The sequence below is a fragment of the Pristiophorus japonicus genome, chromosome 3 (assembly GCF_044704955.1).
Source record: "Pristiophorus japonicus isolate sPriJap1 chromosome 3, sPriJap1.hap1, whole genome shotgun sequence".
NCBI classification, from domain to species: domain Eukaryota; kingdom Metazoa; phylum Chordata; class Chondrichthyes; family Pristiophoridae; genus Pristiophorus; species Pristiophorus japonicus.
The window spans coordinates 196,110,843-196,134,289 of record NC_091979.1 but is presented as its reverse complement, the minus strand read 5'-3'; the positions used below and the strand labels follow the sequence as shown (position 1 = coordinate 196,134,289).

General features: G+C 46.6%; 1 long non-coding RNA gene across 1 annotated transcript; it reads right to left on the bottom strand.

Annotated features, from left to right (window-relative positions):
• Positions 1 to 2,898: 2,898 nt before the first annotated feature.
• On the bottom strand, positions 2,899 to 23,267 carry LOC139259433 (uncharacterized). The gene is made up of 3 exons (XR_011592568.1): positions 22,974 to 23,267; positions 9,819 to 10,043; positions 2,899 to 2,977 (listed from the first exon to the last, which is right to left on the bottom strand). It is a non-coding gene; the product is annotated as an uncharacterized lncRNA (long non-coding RNA).
• Positions 23,268 to 23,447: the final 180 nt, after the last annotated feature.

Here is a 23,447-nt window from a genome sequence, read left to right as displayed (position 1 = left end):
CATTGTCTAAATGCAAGTTGCTGTTGTGCAGTGTCAATGAGACATTTCCACCTTCTACACATCATCTCGTAACCAGTGTAAGAGTGGCAATTAGTGCTCAATTGTAGGTGGTATTTTGAGGTGGTTCTGTGTTGATTAGGAATTGGGTTTAGACTGAGCAAACTCATTTTCTGCAGAATACTTAAAGCCAGCACAGAGAGGATACATTCATCAAAGGCAATCCATATACTTTCTGATCAGCAAGGCTTTATCTGTAAATGTTCAACATATTTGTCCTCTACAGGTTATGTCAAAGCAGGGATTTATTTTAAACAGGTTCAAATTTTTCTAAAAAATAGCACACAGAGGAATTTATGTAAACAATATAATTCAGAAAATATCCCATTGAATTAATACCTGGATCGCCAGTTAAAAGGAATCTGTTGTAACTCACTGGTTGGGATTTTAACCCCCCTCATCCGGCAATAATGGTGCATGGGAGGGGTTTAATTAGGCCCGGTTGATTTACCAGCCTAAGGCCATTCTGTTCCCGCCTGGCACCAGCTTATCTTTATCGGCTTTCAAGTTGGCCAAGGCTTTCACTGAAGGCTACCTTACATTCCAAAGTCGCAGACTGGTGACCTCATTGGTGCCACAACATGATTTCAATGGGGGGGGCGGGGGAGTCCTGCAGACCCAAGGTGGGAGGAGTCAACTGGTTAGAAGAAGCCAGGTCAAGTTTCAAAAAAGTACTTCTGTCACAACTCTTCGTGGGTCAGGAGGAGCAGGAGTGCTCTGCCCCCAGGCCCTGCAAGGAGGCCTTGAGCCTCCCCAGCCCCAGCCTCCCCCCCAAGCACAGTGAGAAGACCCCCTTCCCTCAATCGTCTCCAGACCCCTATTCCCACTGATTGCCGGGGGCGTTCCTATGAGTCTGGCTGTGGCCTCCTGTCACTAAATTACCATTCCCGTGTCCCTTTTGAGATCGGGTGGCATTGTATCACCCATTCCTTTAGTTGGGCTTTCTTGAGTATATGGAAGGGGTTGTGACTGAATCTCCAATGCTCAGTTTATTTTCAAGGCTTCAAGTCTAAACTTTCAGCTTTGAAGTTCCATTCTGGCCTCCAACTTCTCAGCCACAATTAACACCACTTGCCCACCTCCAGCATAGATTATGGGGTAGAATTTGCGGTCGCAGGTTTCCCGCGGGTGGATGCTTCCGACCTGCAAAAAATCTATGAACTTACCTGGTGGTCCAGGAGGTTCGGCGATTTGCAGTCCGGGGCCTTTACACGTAGGCCTGTGTAGAGGTCCACGTATCCCAGGGGCTCATGAGTTTCGCAAGCGCCTCTGGGATCACGTGGGCCGGCCCAACCATTCATACTTAATGGTGAGTTCCATTTGTATGGAGCTTCCATAAGTATGAATGGGAATACCCCAAAAATATACAAACACATTAAATAAATTAAGAAAACACATTACATATTTAAAATTAATCAAAATGACATTTAATTTAAAAAAATATATAATAATTTTTTTGAATTAAAAAAAATGTTTTAACCAGGCTAAAAGTAAACTTACCTTAATGGATAATATATTTTAATATATAAATGAATGAAATAAAAATATTTTTCTTTTTTTTTTAAACTCATAGACTGGTAAAAGAAACCTTTACACCTGCTTTTACCAGGTGTAAGAATTTCAAGGACATTCGCTGGGCAGAAATTGGGCAAATAGCCCAACGTACTGCCTGTGAATGGCCATTTCTGACAGATTCGTTCGATCTTTCAAGAGAATTTTGAACAGATCGCAAGTTTCGGGTTTCGGCGCATGCGCAGTGCATGCCTAAACCCGGAACTTGTGCACCTCGTATGCCCCCGTAGGGGCCGCAAATTCAGCCCCACTATCTCCTCCAGCCCCAGTCTCACGTTCATCATCAGCTGAGAATGGGTCAGGTCTCCAAACTGGCTTTGTGCCTTGTTGAAGTGGCTCCCATTCTAGGGAGGAACTGGCTTCTGAATTTGTAATGTATCATGTGCGTGTTAGGAACATAAGAACAGGAGTAGGCTAATCAACAAAAGTGTTCAAAGAAATTACTTATTTTTCCAATTACTTTTCTATTGGGTTGCTCGCAGCTGTGTCCTGAGAGATTAATCTTTCATTCCTGGAGACACCAGGACAATCCTGGAGGGTTGACAACCCTACACCTGATGTGTGCTGGAATATGTAACGCGTGGTAACGGGCCTTTGCACGTGTGCTAATAATGGTGGGATTTTTGCTTTCTTCTCAGGGTCCTTCGTAGAGGGTCAAAGGGTGAACAATCCCAAAGAAAAAGAATTTGTCCAAGACTGGGTTGGCATCCAAGTGTACAGAAGTGGTCCTGGCATCATGCAGAGCAGGATAGCAAAAAACATGGGGCTCAAAAGAGCCTCCACCACATAAATGTTCCTCTGCACAGTGTCTTTTTGTACCTTTGCTTTTTTTAATTTAATAATAAACATGACAATTGAAATATCTGTGTTGAATTGTCCCCTTAACCCCCCAAAAATTCAATTGGTTTTCATTTACATCCGTGACTCACGGAACGGCAACCTATTATTTGAAAAAAGTCTTCGAACTGTGATGTGATACTGATTTTATTTTGTACATAAATAAATTGTAACAATGCTGCATTTAAGTCCTTACTTAAATCCAATTTTCTATGACTGCTGTCATTTTAAGGAGGTGGAGGAAGATAGATTTTTATTAAATCAAAGCTATCCATGTGTACCAATGGTTAAGATAACACTGCTTTATGGTTATCCAACATTAAATAAAATGAGGAAGCTGTGGCTCAGTGGTAGAACTCTCACTTCTTAGTCAGAAGGTTGTGGGTTTAAGAGCAATACTCCAGTACAGCATTGCGGGAGTGCTGCACTGTTGGTGGTGTTGTCTTTCTGATGAACTGTTAAATCGAGGCCCTGACTTCCCTTTTAGGTGGACGTAAAAGATCCAATGACGCTATTGAAGAATAAAACAATAGTTAGACCACAGCTAGAGTACTGCATACACTTCTAATCACCACATTACAGGAAAGATGTGATTGCACGAGAGATGGTACAAAGGAGATTTACGAGGATGTTGCCAGGACTGGAGAATTTTAGCTATGAGCAAAGATTGGGTGGGCTGGGGTTATAAATGCGAGTCTTTCTTTCTAGTGGTCCCGTGTATGAGAGCAGGGGTACCCAAACTAGAGTGCCTTTCATGTCCTTATGACATCCCAAAGCGTTTTACAGTCAATGAAGTACCTTTTTGGAAGTGCAATCACTGAAAGAAAAAAAGGAAGACTTGTATTTATATAGCGCCTTTCACAGTCACCAGACATTCCAAAGCACTTTACAGCCAAGGAAGTACTTTTTTGAATTGTAGTCACTGTTGTAATGTAGGGAAGCGTGGCAGCCATTTGCACACAGCAAGCTCCTACAAACAGCAATGTGATAATGACCAGATAATCTATTTTTAGTGATATTGGTTGAGGGATAAATATTACTCTTGGCACCGACTGTGTCAGTGAACTCCCTTGCTCTTCTTTGAAATAGTGCCAGGGGATCATTCACGTCCACCTGAGAGGGGAGACGAGGGTCTTGGTTTAACGTGTCATCTGAAAGACAGCACTGGGAGTGTCAGCCTAGATTTTGTGCTCAAGTTTGTGGAGTGGGACTCAAACCTTGAACCTTCTGACTTAGAGGCAAGCATGCTACCCACGGAGCTAAGCTGACACCGTATTACTTTAATGCCCCTCCCCCCCATCACATGTATGCACAGGCCCACATGCATGCACACGTGTTCAAGTACACACACACATGAATGGTTTGTTTACCTTCCCTGCCCAGGATCACCCACATCATCCATTTCCAACAAGTGAGAGCCTAACCACTACCCTTTGACATTCAACGGCATTACTGTCGCCTGATTTCCCCACCACCAACATCCTTTGGGGTCACCATTGACCAGAAACTTAACTGGACCAGCCACATAAATACTGTGGCAACAAGAGCTGGTCAGAGGCTGGGTATTCTGCGGTGAGCGTCTCACCTCCTGACTCCCCAAAGCCTTTCCACCATCTCATCATCATCATAGGCAGTCCCTCGGAATCGAGGAAGACTTGCTTCCACTCTAAAAATGAGTCCTTAGGTGGCTGAACAGTACAATACGAGAACCAAAGTCCTTGTCACAGGTGGGACAGATAGTCGTTGAGGGAAAGGGTGGGTGGGACAGGTTTGCCGCACGCTCTTTCCGCTGCCTGCGCTTGATTTCTGCATGCTCTCATGCAATGAGACTCGAGGTGCTCAGCACCCTCCTGAATGCACTTCCTCCACTTAGGGCGGACTTTGGCCAGGGACTCCCAGGTGTCGGTGGGGATGTTGCACTTTATCAGGGAGGCTTTGAGGCTGTCCTTGTAACGTTTCCTCTGCCCACCTTTGGCTCGCTTGCCGTGAAGGAGTTCTGAGTAGAGCGCTTGCTTTGGGAGCCTCGTGTCTGGCATGTGAACGATGTGGCCTGCCCAGTGGAGCTGATCAAGTGTGGTCAATGCTGGGGATATTGGTCTGGTTGAGGGTGCTAATGTTGGTGCACCTGTCCTCCCAGGGGATTTGTAGGATCTTGGTGGTATTTCTCCAGGGACTTGAGGTGTCTACTGTACATGGTCCATGTCTCTGAGCCATACAGGAGGGCAAGTATTACTACAGCCCTGTAGACCATGAGCTTAATGGTGGATTTGAGGGCCTGGAATCAAACACACTTTTCCTCAGGCAGCCGAAGGTTGCGCTGGCGCACTGGAGGCGGTGTTAAATCTCGTTGTCGATGTCTACTCTTGTTGATAAGAGGCTCCTGAGGTATGGGAAATGGTCCACATTGTCCAGGGCTGTGCCGTGGATCTTGATGACTGTGGGAGAGTGCTGTGCGGTGAGGACAGACACAAGTCAGGAGTGCAATGGAATACTCTCCACTTGCCTGGATGAGTGCAGCTCCAACAACATTCAAGAAGCTCGATACCATCCAGGACAAAGCAGCCCATTTGATTGGCACCTCATCCACCACCTTAAACATACATTTTTTCCACCACTGGCGCACCGTAGCTGTAGTGTGTACCATCCACAAGATGCATTGCAGCAACTTCGACAGCACCTCCCAAACATGTGACCTCTACCATTTTGAAGGACAAGGGCAGCAGGTGCCTGGGAACACCATCACCTCCAAGTTACACCCATCCTGACTTGGAAATATATTGCCATTCCTTCATTGTTGCTGGATCAAAATCCTGGAACTCCCTAACAGCACTGTGGGGGTACTTTCATGTCATGGACTGCAGTGGTTCAAGAAGGCGTCTCACCTCCACCTTCGCAAGGGCAATTAGGAATGGGCAATAAATGCTGGCCTTACCAGCGACACCCACATCCCAGGAACAAATTTTTAAAAATCTCCTGTTAGATTATATAGTCATAACAAAAGAGGACATGCAACTTTGAGAAGAACCTTCCCGCTCACAATGTCTGAATTGAAAGAAATAACTTGCATTTCTACTGCGCCTTTCACCTCAAGATATCCCATTGCATTTTACAGGCAATGAAGTACTTTTGAAGTGTAGTCACTGTTGTAGTGTTACTAAAATAAACACATATCAGCAACAAAAATAAATTCAATTTTAGACACGTTTGAAATATTGAAATGGAAAGTGTGCAGAATTGAGTTTAAAAGAAAGAAGGAAAGATTTGTGTTTATATAGCCCCTTTCATGACCACCAGACATCCCAAAGCGCTTTACAGCCAATGAAGTATTTTTTGAAGTGCAGTCATTGTTATAATGTAGGAAAGTATACTGTTATTTCTCTACTGGTTGCATATTCGATCCCCATCAACTGTTACCTCAGAACTAATTTAAGGCAGTAACTTTATAGACTTTTACAGCACAAAAGGAGGCCATTCTTTGAAAGAGCTATCTAAGTAGTCCCACTCCCTTGTTCTTTCCCAAATTTTTAACTTTCAAATATTTATCAAATTCCCTTTTGAAAGTTATTATTGATTCTACTTCCCTCACCCTTTCAGGCCGTGAATTTCAGATCATAATAACATGCTGCATAAAAAATAATTTTCCTCATCTCCCCTGATTCTTTTGCCCATTATCTTTAATCTGTGTTCTCTGGTTACCAACCCGCCTGTCAGTGGAAATACTTTCTCCCTATCTACTCCTCATTTTGAGTATCTCTATTAAATCTCTCCTTAATCTCCTCTGCTCTAAGGAGAACAATCCCAGTTTCTCCATAGGATTGAAGTATACTGCTTAGTTTTTTTTCTTTCCACATATTCTTTCCCTTTGAACATCATCCTCTCATCCAGCTTGATAGGCACGGTTGGTGGTGCCTTCGACCAATGTCACTGGCGCCGTGTTCTGAGTGTGATTTGTTCACCATGTTTTCCTTGTTCCCACTGGGGAAGCAATTCAACAACTTGCATTTATATAGCACCTTTAACATAGCAAAATGTCCCAAAGCACTTTACATGAGCATTATCCGTCATAAATTTGACACCAAGCCACATAAGGGGGTACAGATTTGGTCTCCGAATCTGAGGAAGGACATACTTGCTATTGAGGGAATGCAGCGAAGGTTCACCAGACTGATTGCTGGGATGGCAGGACTGACATATGAAGAAAGACTGGATCGACTAGGCTTATATTCACTGGAATTTAGAAGAATGAGAGGGGATCTCATAGAAACATATAAAATTCTGATGGGATTGGACAGGTTAGATGTAGGAAGAATGTTCCCGATGTTGGGAAGTCCAGAACCAGGGGGTCACTGTCTAAGGATAAGGGGTAAACCATTTAGGATTGAGATGAGGAGAAACTTCTTCATTCAGAGAATTGTGAACCTGTGGAATTCTCTACCACAGACAGTTGTTGAGGCCAGTTCATCAGATATATTCAAAAGGGAGTTAGATGTGGCCCTTACGGCTAAAGGGATCAAAGGGTATGGCGAGAAAGCAGGAATGGGGTACTAAAGTTGCATGATCAGCCATGATCATATTGAATGGTGGTGCAGACTCGAAGGGCCGAATGGCCTACTCCTGCACCTATTTTCTATGTTTCTATGTTTCTATTAGGTCACATGACAACAGCTTGGTCAAAGAAGTAGGTTTTAACAAGCATCTTAAAGGAAGAGAGTGATTTTAGGGAGGAAATTCCAGAGCATAGGACCATATCAGCTGAAGGCACGGCCATTAAGGTGGCGTGGTGAAAATCATGGGTGCACAAAAGGCCAGAATTGGAGGAGCGCGGAGTTAATTTTCTCTCTGCTCATGGTCACCCATGCAACCTGACAATGCAATGCCTGGTGTGATTGGGAGCTTACCATGAGGAAATCACGGGCGCAAGGGAGTTCTGTTTGGGGGTCACATTTTTTATCTCCAATCAGAGTTGGCAAGACCAATGGCCAAATGAGCAAACCTCCCACACCTTAAAGAGTCCGCTTATTGTTTGCACCTCTGCAACGTGATGGGCAGCAGGATCGAAGCATCAAAGAATGTAATCAGGAAGGAGATTGAACATTGATAACAGATACCAGCACCCAGCACCATGGTCAAGTGGTATTTTTAGCTGATAAAAACTTTCCCTTTTCTGACTGATGTTTAATAATGATTTTCATGTAAAAATATTTGGTTATGCGGCATTGTGCAACCTTCCAATTTGTGTGCATGTCCACACACTCAGTAAGGACCCAATGTGTTTGGTACCAATTACCACAGCATGGATTGAAGGAATCAGATCAATAACTATTCCCAGAATGTACTGATGTAACAGAATTACACACACTTTTCCAACACTTCAATATACATTTCAGCAGAACAATCATATTGATTTATGACCAGGAACAAAGGTTGCACAGTTTTTAGAAATAAATACATATTTATTTTTCTTTCTCTCCGTCTTTTCACTTATTTACTCCATTTATTATAAACACTGGTTGCAATGAAACCACTTCAGTTGAAACAGTTGTGAGCTAATACTTTGCACTGGTGATCACCTTTGCTAAACTGGAGATCGCACCCACAACAGCAAAAAGTAAAAATAAAAGCAAACGCTGAATTCTGGGTTTGAATTATTACTGGGCTAAGGGTACACCTGTGGCCAAAAAATACTTCGGCCTTGGAGATATCTTTTACGAGGTACAATGTGCAATTGTGTCTGTTGAAGTACTGTACTGCCAGAAGTGCCGTCTTTCGGATGAAACGTTAAACCGAGGTCCTGTCCGCCCTCTCAGGTGGACGTAAATGATCCTATTACACTATTCGAAGTAGAGTAGCAGAGTTCCCCCTGGTGTCCAGGCAAATATTTATCCCTCAACCAACATCACTTTAAAAAGATGATCTGCACATTATCACATTGTTGTTTGTGAGAGCTTGCTGTGTACAAATTGGCTGCCGCATTCCCTACATTATATCAACCACTGCACTGCAAAAGTACTTTATTGGCTGTAAAGCACTTTGGTATGTCCTGAGGTTGTGAAAGGCAATATAGAAATGCAAGTCTTTCTTCTTCTCAGTTGCTGTGGGCTCGATATTATCGTGGAGGCAGCGAGGAGCCGCTGAGTACCTCGTGTCTCATCGTCGAGAGCGTGCAGAAATCAAGCGCAGGCAGTGGAAAGAGCATGCAGCAAACCTGTCCCATCCTTCCCTCAACGACTATCTGTCCCACCTGTGACAGAGACTGTGGTTCTCGTATTGGACTGTTTAGCCACCTAAGAACTCATGTTAAGAGTGGAAGCAAGTTTTCCTTGATTCCAAGGGACTGCCTATGATGATGATGATGGAGACACGTTCTGAGCAGGGGTAGAGTGTGGAGTGGAGGGGGGAGAGGAGGAGTTATGGACGGGGTACTCGAAAGTATGGGTTTTCCTAAAATCCTGCAGTTACTGCCGAATGACTTTTACAGTTTTTCTGCAGGTTTCCTGCCCCACAGCCAGGCCGATTGACAGCCTGATTGACAGCCTGATTGAGAAGCCAAATTGATAGGCCGGCTGTCTGCTGGGCGGGAAAGCCTGCAGCAGAAGGACAGAGCAGAGCAGCAGGTAGGGAGAGCTCGCTGTCGGGGTTCTAGTGGGGGAGAGATCGCGGGAATGGGGGAAGGGTGGAGCTGGTGGTTTGGGGGTTGGGGTACAACATGGTCCGTGGGGAGTAAATGATGGTGGTGGTATCCAATTGGGGGGGGTGGGGGCAGGAGAGTGGAGATGGTAGAGCGTGATTGGGATGGGGGATGTGGAGATTGTAGTCGGGGTGTAGAAAATAGTCGAGTGGAGTAGGTGGTGGTGGGGTGGGGTGGGGTAGTGGGGGCAAGGACCAGATAGATTGGTGGGGTGGGTTCACAGGGTTGGCTTGTTGGGCCTGGAGGGAACACTCTGGCTCCTCCTGGCCCAGAAGCAGTGCTGTAAAGGAACTTACCTCATGGATCCAGCCCTTCCTACCTCCTTTCACCTGCCGGGCTTTGCAAGGACCGAGGAACCCGGTGGACAATGATTAAAAATAGAAACACTGTTAAAATGGAGGCGTATAGCCCCTTTAAAAGGTTTCAATGACCGACCCGCCTCATGCAAACGGTTAAAACCGGAAGTGGGTGGATTCGAATCCTGTTTCAGATTTTTAACATTTTAACCTCCCACCTGAACCAAACCCACCCGTTTTGTGGGTTAAAATTACCCCCTATATTTCAATGTAGAAACCCTTCACATTAGTACAGGTTGAAACATGCTGCCCCTCTGCTTTTTGTTTCTTTTGTTGGCTGCCCTTGGAAAGAATCTCGAGTCACTCGCCATGTATTTGTTAACTTCACATTTGCTGCTGAAACAGTGCTCCGGGAGGCGGGACGATCTTCACCGCACATTCTGAATCGATATCGACCGTAAATTGCAGCTCGACCTCCCAAACCTTCCTTCACCGACAGGCCGGCACCGCTGTCCTATTGACAAGGTGTGACAGTGTCTCACTCACGTGGTCTGCTGCATCGAGCAGCTCCTTCTTTAAAACGGAGCAGTGTCCTGCAAGAGAAAAGGAAAGCCAGTCGCTGAATGCCTGCGATTAAAAGAGTCTGGAATGGACGCTGACTAACACTTGTCTTGCATTAAAGGATAGAAAAGAAAGACAATGAGATTGGATGGAGGGATAGAGGGATGGATGAACTTGCATTTATATAATGCCTTTCCTGACTCAGCACATCCCAAAGTGCTTCACAGACAATTAAGTATTTTTTTGAAGTGTAGACATTGCTGTAATGTAGGAAACACAACAGCCAATTGTTTTGCACAGCAAGGTCTTACAAACAGTAACTTGACAATGACCAGATAATCTTTTTTGGTGATGTTGGTTGAGGAATAAATATTGGCCAGGACACTTCTATCTGCTTCTAAATTGTGCCACGGGATCTTTTATGCCCAGCTCAGAGGGCCTGACGGGGCCTTGGTTTAACGTCTCACCTGCAAGATGGCACCTCTGACAGTGCAGCACTCCCTCAGTACTGGCACTGGGACTATTAGCCTGGATTTTGTGCTCAAGTCTCAGGAATGGGATTCGAACCCACGACAGAGAGGAGAGTGCTACCCACTGAGCCAAGGCTGACACCCGATTGTGAAAACTGGATATATTTTTAAAAAATCAGCCAAGTGTTCTCAGATAAATGGGATCCATTTATTCTACAACTGACTTGACTTCAGAAATGTATGCTGTTGACTCCAAGTTTATGCTGAGTGAATCAAACCTGGGTGTAGTAGTGTGTTGGTTTACAACACCATGGAGTGGCAGGAATGTTGGCTTACATTCTCATTTGCCAAAATCGCTCACTATTCCAGAATCATTCTGGAATAAAAAGATAAATCCTGGTTTCTATTCTCCACTGCTAACCGTCTTTTTAAACCCCTCTCCACCCTCATCTCCAACAATATGTGTGAGGAGCTCTTTGTCTCTAAGATTGAGACCAGCCGTTTGGCCGCCTCTGCTTCTTCCCTTCTTTTCCTTAGCCCACCGGGCCAAATTTCCTCTAAGAATCCTCCCTGCCCTAGTTCTGACCTCACATCTTTCTTCAATTTCTCTCCGATCTCCTCGCATGATTTTTCCGAGCTCATCCTGTCCATGAGACCCACTTCCTGCTCCCTTGACCCTAATCCCACCAAACTGCTGACCACCCAACTTCCTTTTTAGACTCCCATGCTGATATTGTTAATGGTTCTCTCTCCTCAGGTATTGTCCCCCTCTCCCTCAAATCTGCCGTCATCACCCTTCTCAAAAAACCAACCCCCGAAACCTCCGTCCTTGCAAACTACTGCCCCATCTCCAATCTCCCTTTCCTCTCCAAAGTCCTTGAACGCGTTGTCGCCTCCCAAATCTATGCCCATCTTTCCCAAAATTCCATGTTTGAATCTCTCCAAGTTTCTGCCCCATACAGTACCGAAACTGCTCTCAGCAAAGTCACAAATGACATCCTTTGTGACTGTGACAAAGGCAAACTATCCCTCCTTGTCCTTCTTGACTTGTCTGCAACCTTTGACATGGTTGACCACTCTATCCTCCTCCAATGCCTCTTCACCGTCGTCCAGCTGGGTGGGACTGCACTCACCTGATTCCATTCTTATCTAACTAATCATAGTCAGAGAATCACCTGCAACGGCTTCTCTTCCCACCCCTGCATCGTTACCTTTAGTGTCCCCCAAGGATCTATCCTTGGTCCCCTCCTATTTCTCATCTACATGTTGTTCCTTGGCAACATCATCCAAAAACACAGCATCAGTTTCCACATGTATGCTGATGCCACCCAGTTCTACCTCACTACCACTTCTCTCGACCTCTCCACATTAGTCATTGAAAGTTTCATGCAGGTACAGCAGGCGGTGAAGGCACCAAATGGCATGTTGGCCTTCATAGCAAGAGGAATTGAGTATCGGAGCAGATCTTACTGCAGTTGTACAGGGCCTTGGTGAGGTCACACCTTGAATACCGTGTGCAATTTTGGTCTCCGAATCTGAGGAAGGACATTCTTGCTATTGAGGGAGTGCAGCGAAGGTTCACCAGACTGATTCCCGGGATGGCAGGATTGACATATGACAAAAGACTGGATCGACTATGTTTATATTCACTGAAATTTAGAAGAATGAGAGGGGATCTCATAGAAACATATATAACTCTGACGGGTTTGGACAAGTTAGATGCAGGAAGAATGTTCCTGATGTTGGGGAAGTCCAGAACCAGGGGTCACAGTCTAAGGATAAGGGGTAAGCCATTTAGGACCAAGATGAGGAGAAACTCAGAGAATTGTGAACCTGTGGAATTCTCTACCACAGAAAGTTGTTGAGGCCAGTTCGTTAGATATATTCAAAAGGGAGTTAGATGTGGCCCTTGCGGTTAAAGAGATCAAGGGGTATGGAGAAAAAGTAGGAATGGGGTACTGAAGTTGCATGATCAGCCATGATCATATTGAATGGTGGTGCAGACTCAAAAGGGCCGAATGGCCTACTCTTGCACCTATTTTCTATGTTCCTATGTTTCTATCTCTAAATTGTCAGACTGCTTTTCCAACATCCAATTCTGGTTGAGCAGAAATTTTCTCCAATTGAATATTGGGAAGACCAAAGCCATTGTTTTCGGTCCCCGCCACAAACTCCATTCCCTAGCCACTGACCATCCCTCTCCCCAACTTCTGTCTGAGGCTGAACCAGACTGTTTGCAACCTTGGTGTCATATTTGACCCTGAAATGAGTTTTCGACCACATTTCTGCAACTTAACTAAGGCCGCCTATTTCCACCTCCGTAACATCGCCCGTCTCCGCCCTTGCCTCAGCTCATCCGCTGCTGAAGCCCTCATCCATGCCTTTGTTACCTCTAGACTATTCCAACACATTCCTGGCTGGCCTCCCACATTCTATCCTATGTAAACTAGAGGTTATCTAAAACTCGACTACCCGTGTCCTAACTCGCACCAAGTCCCGCTCACCCATCACCTCTGTGCTTGCTGATCTACGTTGGCTTCCGGTTGAGCAACGCCTTGATTTCAAAATTCTCATCCTTATTTTCAAATCCCTCCATGGCTCGCCCCTCCCTATCTCTGTCATCTCTTCCAGCCCCACAAACCCCAGAACTATCTACACTCCTCTAATTCTGCCCTCTTGAGCATCCCTGATTATAATCGCTCAACCATTGGTGGCCGTGCCTTCTGTTGCCTTGACCCCAAGCTCTGGAGCTCCCTGCCTAAACCTCTCTGTCTCTCCACCTCTCTTTTCTCCTTCAAGACGCTCCTTAAAACATACCTCTTTGACTAAGTTTTTGGTCACCTGCACTAATTTCTACTTATGCGGCTCGGTGTCAAATTTTTTATCTCATAATACTCCTGGGAAGTGCCTTGGGATGTTTTACTATGTTAAAGGTGCTATATAAATACTAATTATTGTTGTTGTACATTGCCGCAGTTCACTACACGAGAAGCTCTCCCATCTCAGTTGATCAGATTACTTGAGGAAGATCCAGGATAAGGTGATGTTAGTATTTAAGACACAATTTAGTATCCATGTATAATATGTACCCCACACTTTTGGAATTTTTTTTGCAGGATGTGGAAACTGAATCATGTTTGAAGATTTACAGTAAATCTAAACGGTAATGTTTAGTATGTGTGTGAGGACTTCAAACAAGGTTACGGGAGCGGATGTAATTCCTGCTGAGGCACTGAATGTATGGCGGGGAGGCACTGTTGGCGCGAATACATGACCTCATCTCTCTCATCTGGAGGGAGGAGAGCATGCCGGGAGATCTCAGAGATGCAGTGAACGTGACCATCTTTAAAAATGGGGACAAATCTGACTGCGGCAACTACAAAGGAATCTCCCTGCTATCAGCCACTGGGAAAGTCGTCGCTAGAGTCCTCCTCAATCATTTTCTCCCTGTGGCCGAGGAGCTCCACCCGGAGTCACAGTGCAGATTTCGTCCCCTACGGGGCACAACGGATATTATTTTTGCAGTGCAACAGCTGCAGGAAAAATGCAGGGAACAGCGCCAGCCCTTATACATGGCCTTCTTCAACTTTACAACGGCCTTTGACACTGTCAACTGTGAGGGTCTATGGAGCGTCCTCCTCCGTTTCGGATGCCCCCAAAAGTTCGTCACCATCCTCCGCCTGCTCCACGATGACATGCAGGCCATGATCCTTACCAGTGGATCCATTACAAACCCAATCCACGTCCGGACCGGAGTCAAACAGGGCTGCGTCATCTCCCCAACCCTCTTCTCAATCTTCCTTGATGCCATGCTCCACCTCACAGTCAACAAGCTCCCCGCTGGAGTGGAAATAAACTACAGAACCAGTGGAAACCTGTTCAACCTTCTCCGTCTTCAGGCCAGGTCCAAGACCACCCAACCTGTGTCATCGAGCTACAGTACACGGACGACGTATTTACTGAAACGTACATAAGCATGGGCCTTACACTAAACATCCATAAGGCAAAGGTCCTCCACCAGCTGTCCTCGCTGCACAGCACTGCCCCCCAATCATCAAGATCCACGGCGCAACCCTGAACAATGTGGACCATTTCCCATACCTCAGGAACCTCTTATCAACAAGAGCAGACATTGACGACGAGATTCAACACCACCTCCAGTGCGCCAGTGTAGCCTTTGGCCGCCTGAGGAAAAGAGTGTTCGAAGACCAGGCCCTCAAATCTGCCACCAAGCTCATGGTCTACAGGGCTGCAGTGCTACCCTCCCTCCTGTATGGCTCAGAGACATGGACCATGTACAGTAGACACCTCAAGTCGCTGAAGAAATACCACTAACGATGTCTCTGCAAGATACTACAAATCCCCTGGGAGGACAGATGTCCTCGACCAGGCCAATATCCCCAGCATTGAAGCACAGACCACACTTGATTGGCTCCGCTGGGCAGGCCACATTGTCCGCATGCCAGACACGAGACTCGCAAAGTAAGCGCTCTACTCGGAATTCATTCACGGCAAATGAGCCAAAGGTGGACAGAGGAAATGTTACAAGGACACCCTCAAAGCCTCCCTGATAAACTGCAACATCCCCATGACACCTGGGAGTTCCTGGCCAAAGACTGCCCTAAGTGGAGGAAGTGCATCCGGGAGGGCGCTGAGCCCTCGAGTCTCATCGCCGATGTCATGTATTCAACCAGCATTGTAACCCATATATAAACTGACCTAAGTTGTACACTGAGAACAATGACCACTAGGTGGGAGACACTCCTAACATGGACCTTCAGGTATAAAAGGGGAAGCTCCACCCACCTTCATCACTTGAGTGCTAAGGAATAAAGGACAGGTCACAGACTGACCTACTCTCAAGCATGGGCCTCGTGTGCATTTATACTGTGTAGTAAGGACGTATCAATGGCGACAAGAAACTGGGATTTAAACTATGCGAGCATAGCCACTAGCAGAACAGACGAGAGGTACTGTGTTAAGGAATGGTTGGGACAGAGATTCACATTGTTAAAGCAGCACACAGTTCTCCAGGCAGACAAGGGTAGTCAGGCATGCCCCAACATGCAGTCGAACCCATAGGGGGAGTTCGACAGAGACAATGGCAAGCTGAACAGCGATTCACGCCATTGCAAGGGACAATGCGGCCAGTAATGGGGCCATCAACACATGTTAATGGTGCACTCAAGGACAATAACAGGAGCAGTCAGGGACGATTGACTGGCAAGGGACCTTTTGTTTCAAACCGCAACTCATGCTGGAGGCGTGGAGGCATACATTCAGCCGGAGTTTGCAGAGATGAGCAAAATACCTGCAGAAATTGCAGAAATGGACACTGGGGGAAATCGCTGGAAGCTGAAGTTCAGCGAGTTCATGTGGAGCACGTATACAGTTCATACACCAGGACGCCACCGATAATGATGAAAGTGCTCCTCAATGGCATCCCAGTATCAATGGAGTTAGACACGGGTGCCACCCAGTCCCTGATGGGTATCAAACAGTTGTGGGCATCCAAGGCCAGGAGGCCAAAATTATCGGCGATTGACGCACAGCTACGGACTTACACAAAGCAGATCATTCCGGTGCTAGGCAGCGCCACGGTAGTCGTGACCCACAAAGATTCGGAGAACAGGTTGCCACTCTGGATTGTCCCAGGGGACTGTCCCGCACTACTGGGGAGGAGTTGGCTTGCTGTCATGAACTGGAAATGGGGCGATGTCAATGCAATTTCCTCTGTGGAGCGAGTATCATGCTCACAGGTCCTGGACAATTTTGACTCATTATTTCAACCCGGCATTGGCACTTTCATGGGGGCCAAGGTAGTGATTCACATAAACCTGGACGCCAGACCAATACACCACAAGGCCAGAGCGGTGCCGTACGTGATGTGGGAAAAGATAGAAGGCGAATTGGACCGCCTGTTGAGGGACGGCATCATCTCGCCAGTCGAATTCAGTGACTGGGCGAGCCCGATTGTGCCGGTGCTCAAGGCGGATGGGTCGGTCAGGATATGTGGCGATTACAAGGCCACCATCAATTGGGTGTCACTCTAAGACCAGTACCCGCTACCGAGAGCGGGGGAGCTCTTTGCGACAATATCCGGTGGCAAACTTTTTTCAAAATTGGACCTGACCTCAGCTTACATGACCCAGGAGCTGGCGAGTGAGTCGAAGAAGCTGACCACCATCACGACACACAAGGGGTTGTTTGAGTACAACAGATGTCCGTTCGGGATTCGCTCGGCCGTCGCGATCTTCCAATGAAATATGGAAAGCCTCCTCAAGTCGATTCCAGGGACGGTGGTTTTTCAGGACAACATCCTCATTACGGGTTACGATACTGAAGAACACCTCCACAACCTGGAGGAGGTGCTACGCAGACTGGACCGGGTAGGTCTGCGACTGAAAAAGGCGAAGTGCGTCGTCCTAGCTCCAGAGGTAGAATTCCTGGGGATGAGGGTAGCAGCAGACGGGATCAGCCCTACTGCATCCAAGATGGAAGCGATCCAGAGAGCACCCAGACCCCGTAACACGACGGAGCTGCGTTCGTTCCTGGGGCTCCTGAACTATTTTGGTAACTTTCTTCCCAAATTGAGCCCGCTGCTAGAGCCGCTACACGTGCTCCTATGCAAAGGTTGCGAATGGGTCTGGGGAGACAGCCAGGAAAGGGCTTTTAATAGAGCACGCAATTTGTTATGTTCCAACAATCTGATAACGCTATATGACCCATGTAAGAAACTTGTGTTAACGTGCGATGCGTCGTCCTATGGTGTCGGGTGTGTGTTGCAGCATGTCAATGCCAAGGGTCAGTTACAGCCGGTAGCTTATGCCTCCAGGAGTCTGTCCCAGGCAGAAAAGGGCTACGGGATGGTAGAAAAGGAGGCGCTCGCATGTGTATATGCGGTAAAGAAAATGCACCAGTACCTGTTTGGCAGGAAATTTGAGCTGCAGACAGATCACAAACCCCTAATGTCCCTTTTGGCCGACAACAAGGCCATAAATGCAAACGCATCGGCCCGCATACAGAGGTGGGCACTCACGTTAGCTGCCTATGACTACACAATTCGGCACAGACCGGGCACCGAAAACTGCGCCGATGCACTCAGCAGGCTCCCACTAGCCACCATTGAGGGGGCTACCGAGAATGGTGCTGAGATGGTCATGGCTGTTGAAGCTTTCGGAAGTGAAGGCTCACCCGTGACAGCCCGTCAGATTAAACTCTGGACAAATAGAGACCCGCTATTGTCTCTAGTCAAGAAATGTGTCCTGAATGGGGACTGGGCAGCCACGTACAGGGCATGCCCTGAGAAATTTAAACCATTTAACAGGCGCAAGGATGAACTCTCGATTCAGGCCGATTGCCTACTGTGGGGAATCCGCATAGTCATGCCCCAGATGGGCAGAGAGGTGTTCATCAGAGAACTCCACAATGGGCACCCGGGCATTGTCACGATGAAGGCAATTGCCAGGTCACACGTTTGGTGGCCAGGGATAGACGCAGATCTGGAACTTTGTGTTCGCAGGTGCAACACGTGTGCCCAGCTGGGCCATGCGCCCAGGGAAGCCCCCCTTAGCCCCTGGCCATGGCCCGCCAAGCCTTGGTCACGCATCCATGTGGACTACGCAGGTCCTTTCATGGGGAAAATGTTTTTGGTTGTAGTAGACGCCTACTCCAAATGGATCGAGTGTGACATTTTAAATTCAAGCACATCCTCTACCACGGTAGAAAGCCTACGGGCAATGTTCGCCGCCTACGGTCTATCGGACATCTTGGTCAGCGATAATGGCCCGTGCTTCACAAGCACTGAATTCCAGGACTTCATGGCAGGCAATGGAATTAACCATGTTAGAACGGCACCGTTCAAGCCGGCCTCAAACGGCCAGGCAGAACGAGCAGTGCAGATAATCAAACAGGGGATGCTCAGATTCCAAGGGGGTTCCCTACAAACCTGCTTATCACGCCTCCTGTTAGCCTATAGATCCCGACCACACTCGCTCACAGGGGTTCCACCCGCAGAGCTACTAATGAAAAGGACGCTCAAAACCTGATTATTCCTTATACACCCCACCATGAAAGAAATTGTCGAGAGCAGGCACCAGTCACAATAGCACTACCATGACAGGAATGCGAGGGCGCGATGTACTGATGTAAATGATACTGTTTTTGTCCTCAACTACGCTGCAGGGCCCAAATGGCTCGCAGGCACTGTGGTTGCCAAAGAGGGAAATAGGATTCTGGTAGTTAAACTTACCAATGGACAAATCTGCCGCAAACATGTGGATCAAACAAAAAGGAGGTTCAGCAACCCCATAGAAGAAGCAGAGGAAGAACACGATATAGAGTTCACTCCACCACAGGTGACCGAACACCAGAACCAAAGGGAGGAGAGCCCAGTCACTGTGGGCAGTCCAGACAGGCCTGAGGCACTGCAAACAGCAGACACTCAGACCAGCGCCCAACAACCGGAGCCCCAACTCAGGCGCTCTACAAGGGAGCGTAAACCACCAGAGAGACTCAACCTGTGATCCCAATAAGACTTTGGGGGGGGAGGTGATGTCATGTATTCAACCAGCATTGTAACCGATGTATAAACTGACCTAAGTTGTAAACCGTGAGAACACTGACCACGAGGTGGGAGACACTCCTAACCTGGACCCTCAGGTATAAAAGGGGAAGCTCCACCCACCTTCATCACTTGAGTGCTAAGGAATAAAGGACAGGTCACAGACTGACCTTCTCTCAAGCATAGGCCTCGTGTTCATTTATACTGTGTAGTAAGGACGTGTCAGCCGAGAGCATGCAGAAATCAAACGCAGGCAGCGGAAAGAGCGTGCGGCAAACCTGTCCCACCCTCCCTTACCCTCAACGACTATCTGTCCCACCTGTGGCAAGGACTGTGGTTCTCGTATTGGACTGTTCAGCCACCTAAGGACTCATTTTAAGAGTGGAAGCAAGTCTTCCTCGATTCTGAGGGACAACCTATGATGATGATGATGAGGACTTCCATGATGTGCTATAAATTGGAACCTGGTGGTGAGATGCCCGAGAAAGAGCTGTGGAGCTCTTAATCTGGGTTTCAATGTAGGATAGAAACATAGAAACATCATAAATAGGTGCAGGAGTAGACCATTCGGCCCTTCGAGCCTGCACCGCCATTCAATAAGATCATGGCTGATCATTCCTTCAGTACCCCTTTCCTGCTTTCTCTCCATACCCCTTGATCCCCTTAACCGTAACTCCCTCTTGAATATATCCTGTGAACTGGCATCAAAACTCTCTGTGGCAGGGAATTCCACAGGTTAACAACTCTCTGAGTGAAGAAGTTTCTCTTCATCTCAGTCCTAAATGGCCTACCCCTTATCCTAAGACTATGTCCCCTGGTTCTGGACTTCCCCAACATCGGAAACATTCTTCCCGCATCTATCCTGTCCAGTCCCGTCAGAATCTTATACGTTTCTATGAGATCCCCTCTCATCCTTCTAAACACCAGTGAATAAAGGCCCAGTTGATCCAGTCTCTCCTCATATGACAGCCCAGCCATCCCTGGAATCAGTCTGGTGAACCTTCGCTGCACTCCCTCAATAGCAAGAACGTCCTTCCTCAGACTAGGAGACCAAAACTGAACACAATATTCCAGGTGAGGCCTCACTAAGGCCCTGTACACCTGGGTGTCATGGTACATCAGTCATTGAAGGTTGGCATGCAGGTACAGCAGGCGGTTAAGAAATCAAATGGCATGTTGGCCTTCATAGCGAGGGGATTTGAGTACAGGGGCAGGGAGGTGTTACTACAGTTGTACAGGGTCTTGGTGAGGCCACACCTGGAGTATTGTGTACAGTTTTGGTCTCCTAACTTGAGGAAGGACATTCTTGTTATTGAGGGGGTGCAGCGAAGGTTCACGAGACTGATTCCCAGGATGGCGGGACTGACATATCAAGAAAGACTGGATCAACTGGGTTTGTATTCACTGGTGTTCAGAAGAATGAGAGGAGACCTCATAGAAACGTTTAAAATTCTGACGGGTTTAGACAGGTTAGATGCAGGAAGAATGTTCCCAATGGGGTACTGAAGTTGCATGTTCAGCCATGAACTCATTGAATGGCGGTGCAGGCTTGAAGGGCCGAATGGCCTACTCCTGCACCTATTTTCTCTGTTTCTAAGTTTCTATTAAGACCTCCCTGCTTCTATATTCAAATCCCCTCGCTATGAAGGCCAACATACCATTTGCCTTCTTTACCGCCTGCTGTACCTGCATGCCCACTTTCAGTGACTGATGAACTATGACACCCAGGTCTCGTTGCACCTCCCCTTTTCCTAGTCTGCCGCCATTCAGATAATATTCTGCCTTCGTGTTTTTGCCCCCAAAATGGATAACCTCACATTTATCCATATTATATTGCATCTGCCATGTATTTGCCCACTCACCTAACCTGTCCAAGTCAGCCTGCAGCCTTTTTGCGTCCTCCTCACAGCTCACACCGCCACACAGTTTAGTGTCATCTGCAAACTTGGAGATAATACACTCTATTCCTTCATCTAAATCGTTAATGTACATTGTAAAGAGCTGGGGTCCCAGCACTGAGCTAGTCACTGCCTGCCATTCTGAAAAGGACCCATTTATCCCAACTCTCTAATTCCTGTCTGCCAACCAGTTTCCTATCCACGTTAGTATATTACCCCCAATACCATGTGCTTTGATTTTGCACACCAATCTCTTGTGTGGGACCTTGTCAAAAGCCTTATGAAAGTCCAAATACACCACATCCACTGGTTCTCCCTTGTCCACTCTGCTAGTTACATCCTCAAAAAATTCCAGAAGATTCGTCAAGCATGATTTCCCTTTCATAAATACGTGCTGACTTGGTCCGATCCTGTCACTGCTTTCCAAATGCGCTGCTATTTCATCCTTAGTGATTGATTCCAACATTTTCCCCACTACTGATGTCAGGCTAACCACTCTATAATTACCCGTTTTCTCTCTCCCTCCTTTTTTAAAAAGTGGTGTTACATTAGCTACCCTCCAGTCCATAGGAACTGATCCAGAGTCGATAGACTGTTGGAAAATGATCACCAATGCATCCACTATTTCTAAAGCCACTTCCTTGAGTACTCTGGGATGCAGACTATCAGGTCCCGGGGATTTATCAGACTTCAATCCCATCAATTTTCCACCTAATAAGGATGTCCTTCAGTTCCTTCTTCTCACTAGACCAACTGTCCCCTAGTATTTCCGGAAGGTTATTTGTATTTTCCTTCGTGAAGGCAGAACCGAAGTATTGGTTCAATTGGTCTGCCATTCTTTGTTCCCCATTATAAATTCACCTGAATTCGACTGTAAGGGACATCCATTTGTCTTTACTAATCTTTTTCTCTTCACATATTTATAGAAGCTTTTGCAGTCAGTTTTTATATTCCCTGCAAGCTTCCTCTCATACTCTATTTTCCTCCTCCTAATTAAACCGTTAGTCCTCCTCTGTTGAATTCTAAATTTCTCCCAGTCCTCATATTAGTTGCTTTTTCTAGCCAATTTATATGCCTCTTCCTTGGCTTTAACACTATCCTTAATTTCCTTTGTTAGCCATGGTTGAACCACCTTCCCAGTTTTATTTTTACTCCAGACAGGGATGAACAATTGCTGAAGTTCATCCATGTGATTTTTAAATGTTTGCCACTGCTTATTCACCGTCAACCCTTTTATTATCCTTTGCCAGTCTATTCTAGCCAATTCAAGCCTCATACAGTCGAAGTTACCTTTCCTTAAATTCAGAACCCTAGTTTCCGAATTAACCTATCTTATAAGGATGTACTTGTAATGTTAAACTGACTCACGCCTAATATTGTGTCTGCTGAAAATCAGACAGAAACAAAATGAAAGCATGTACATATATGGATAATGAGGTTATAGCGCCAATGATTGGCTGAGCATGGGTGATGTCATCGTCATGTGGGTGCTTCGTGGGTATAAATGAAGAATTGTCTTAGGGGAAAAAAGGCAGAGAAGGAACAGTAGAGAAGAAAGAACCAGACAGTTTAAATACACGTGGTCACTTAATCTTCAAAGGATGTCCCAAATCACATTAAAGCCAATGAAGTACTTTTGAATGAAGTAATCACCGTTGCAATGCAGGAAATGCAGCAGCCAATTTGCACACAGCAAGGTCCCACAAACAGCAATGTGATAATGATCAGATAATCTGTTCTTTATAAAAAGATTTTGATATGGTTGCCTGGAGAGACAAAATGGTTGATAGGGTAGAGAGAAACTAATTCCTCTGGTGGGGGAATGCAGAACTAGGGGGCATAACCTTAAAATTAGACAAAATGTTTGGACACTAATACATGTCCTTGAGGGCAGGACTCTTGCGCTTACTCACTCTAACTACAAGGCGGCACCATAATTTTCAGAACAACTTAAAGAGGCAAGGTCTTACTGGATTCTCGTCAAGATCTGAGTTACCAAATGGATTTCAGCTGAACTTAGCTACAACTTACCAATTTGCACTTTAAGAGACAGTGACTCTTTAAGCCTCTGAACTAGCAGATGTAGCTCCTCTTCATCATGTGCGGTTTCCTGTTGCTTAGTCTGGCCGTCCTTGGTCATTGCGCGCACTGGCTGCTGCCCTTTGCTCTGACTCGCACCTTGTTGTCGTGTCCTTTTGAAGCCCGCACCTTCCACCAGTCCCGCTCTTTCTCTGTGGCGGCTCAGTACTTCGGCGGCCCACCTCTCTTCACAGCCATTAGCGGATTTCAAGCCAGCAGCTACAGGAGGAGTCATCGAATTTGAGACGATAGCCGTCCCTGAAAGTGACCTTTTCACCACCTCACTCCCTGGATGCTGCTCGGCTGAATTTGCTGGTGGAGGGGTTCTGCTGAATGTTTCCTGTGCTGTGGTTACTCCTCTTCTACCCAGGGGTTGTAGGTCCTTTGCGCCATAACTTGCAGCCGGCTGCGAGACCCCATCCGTAG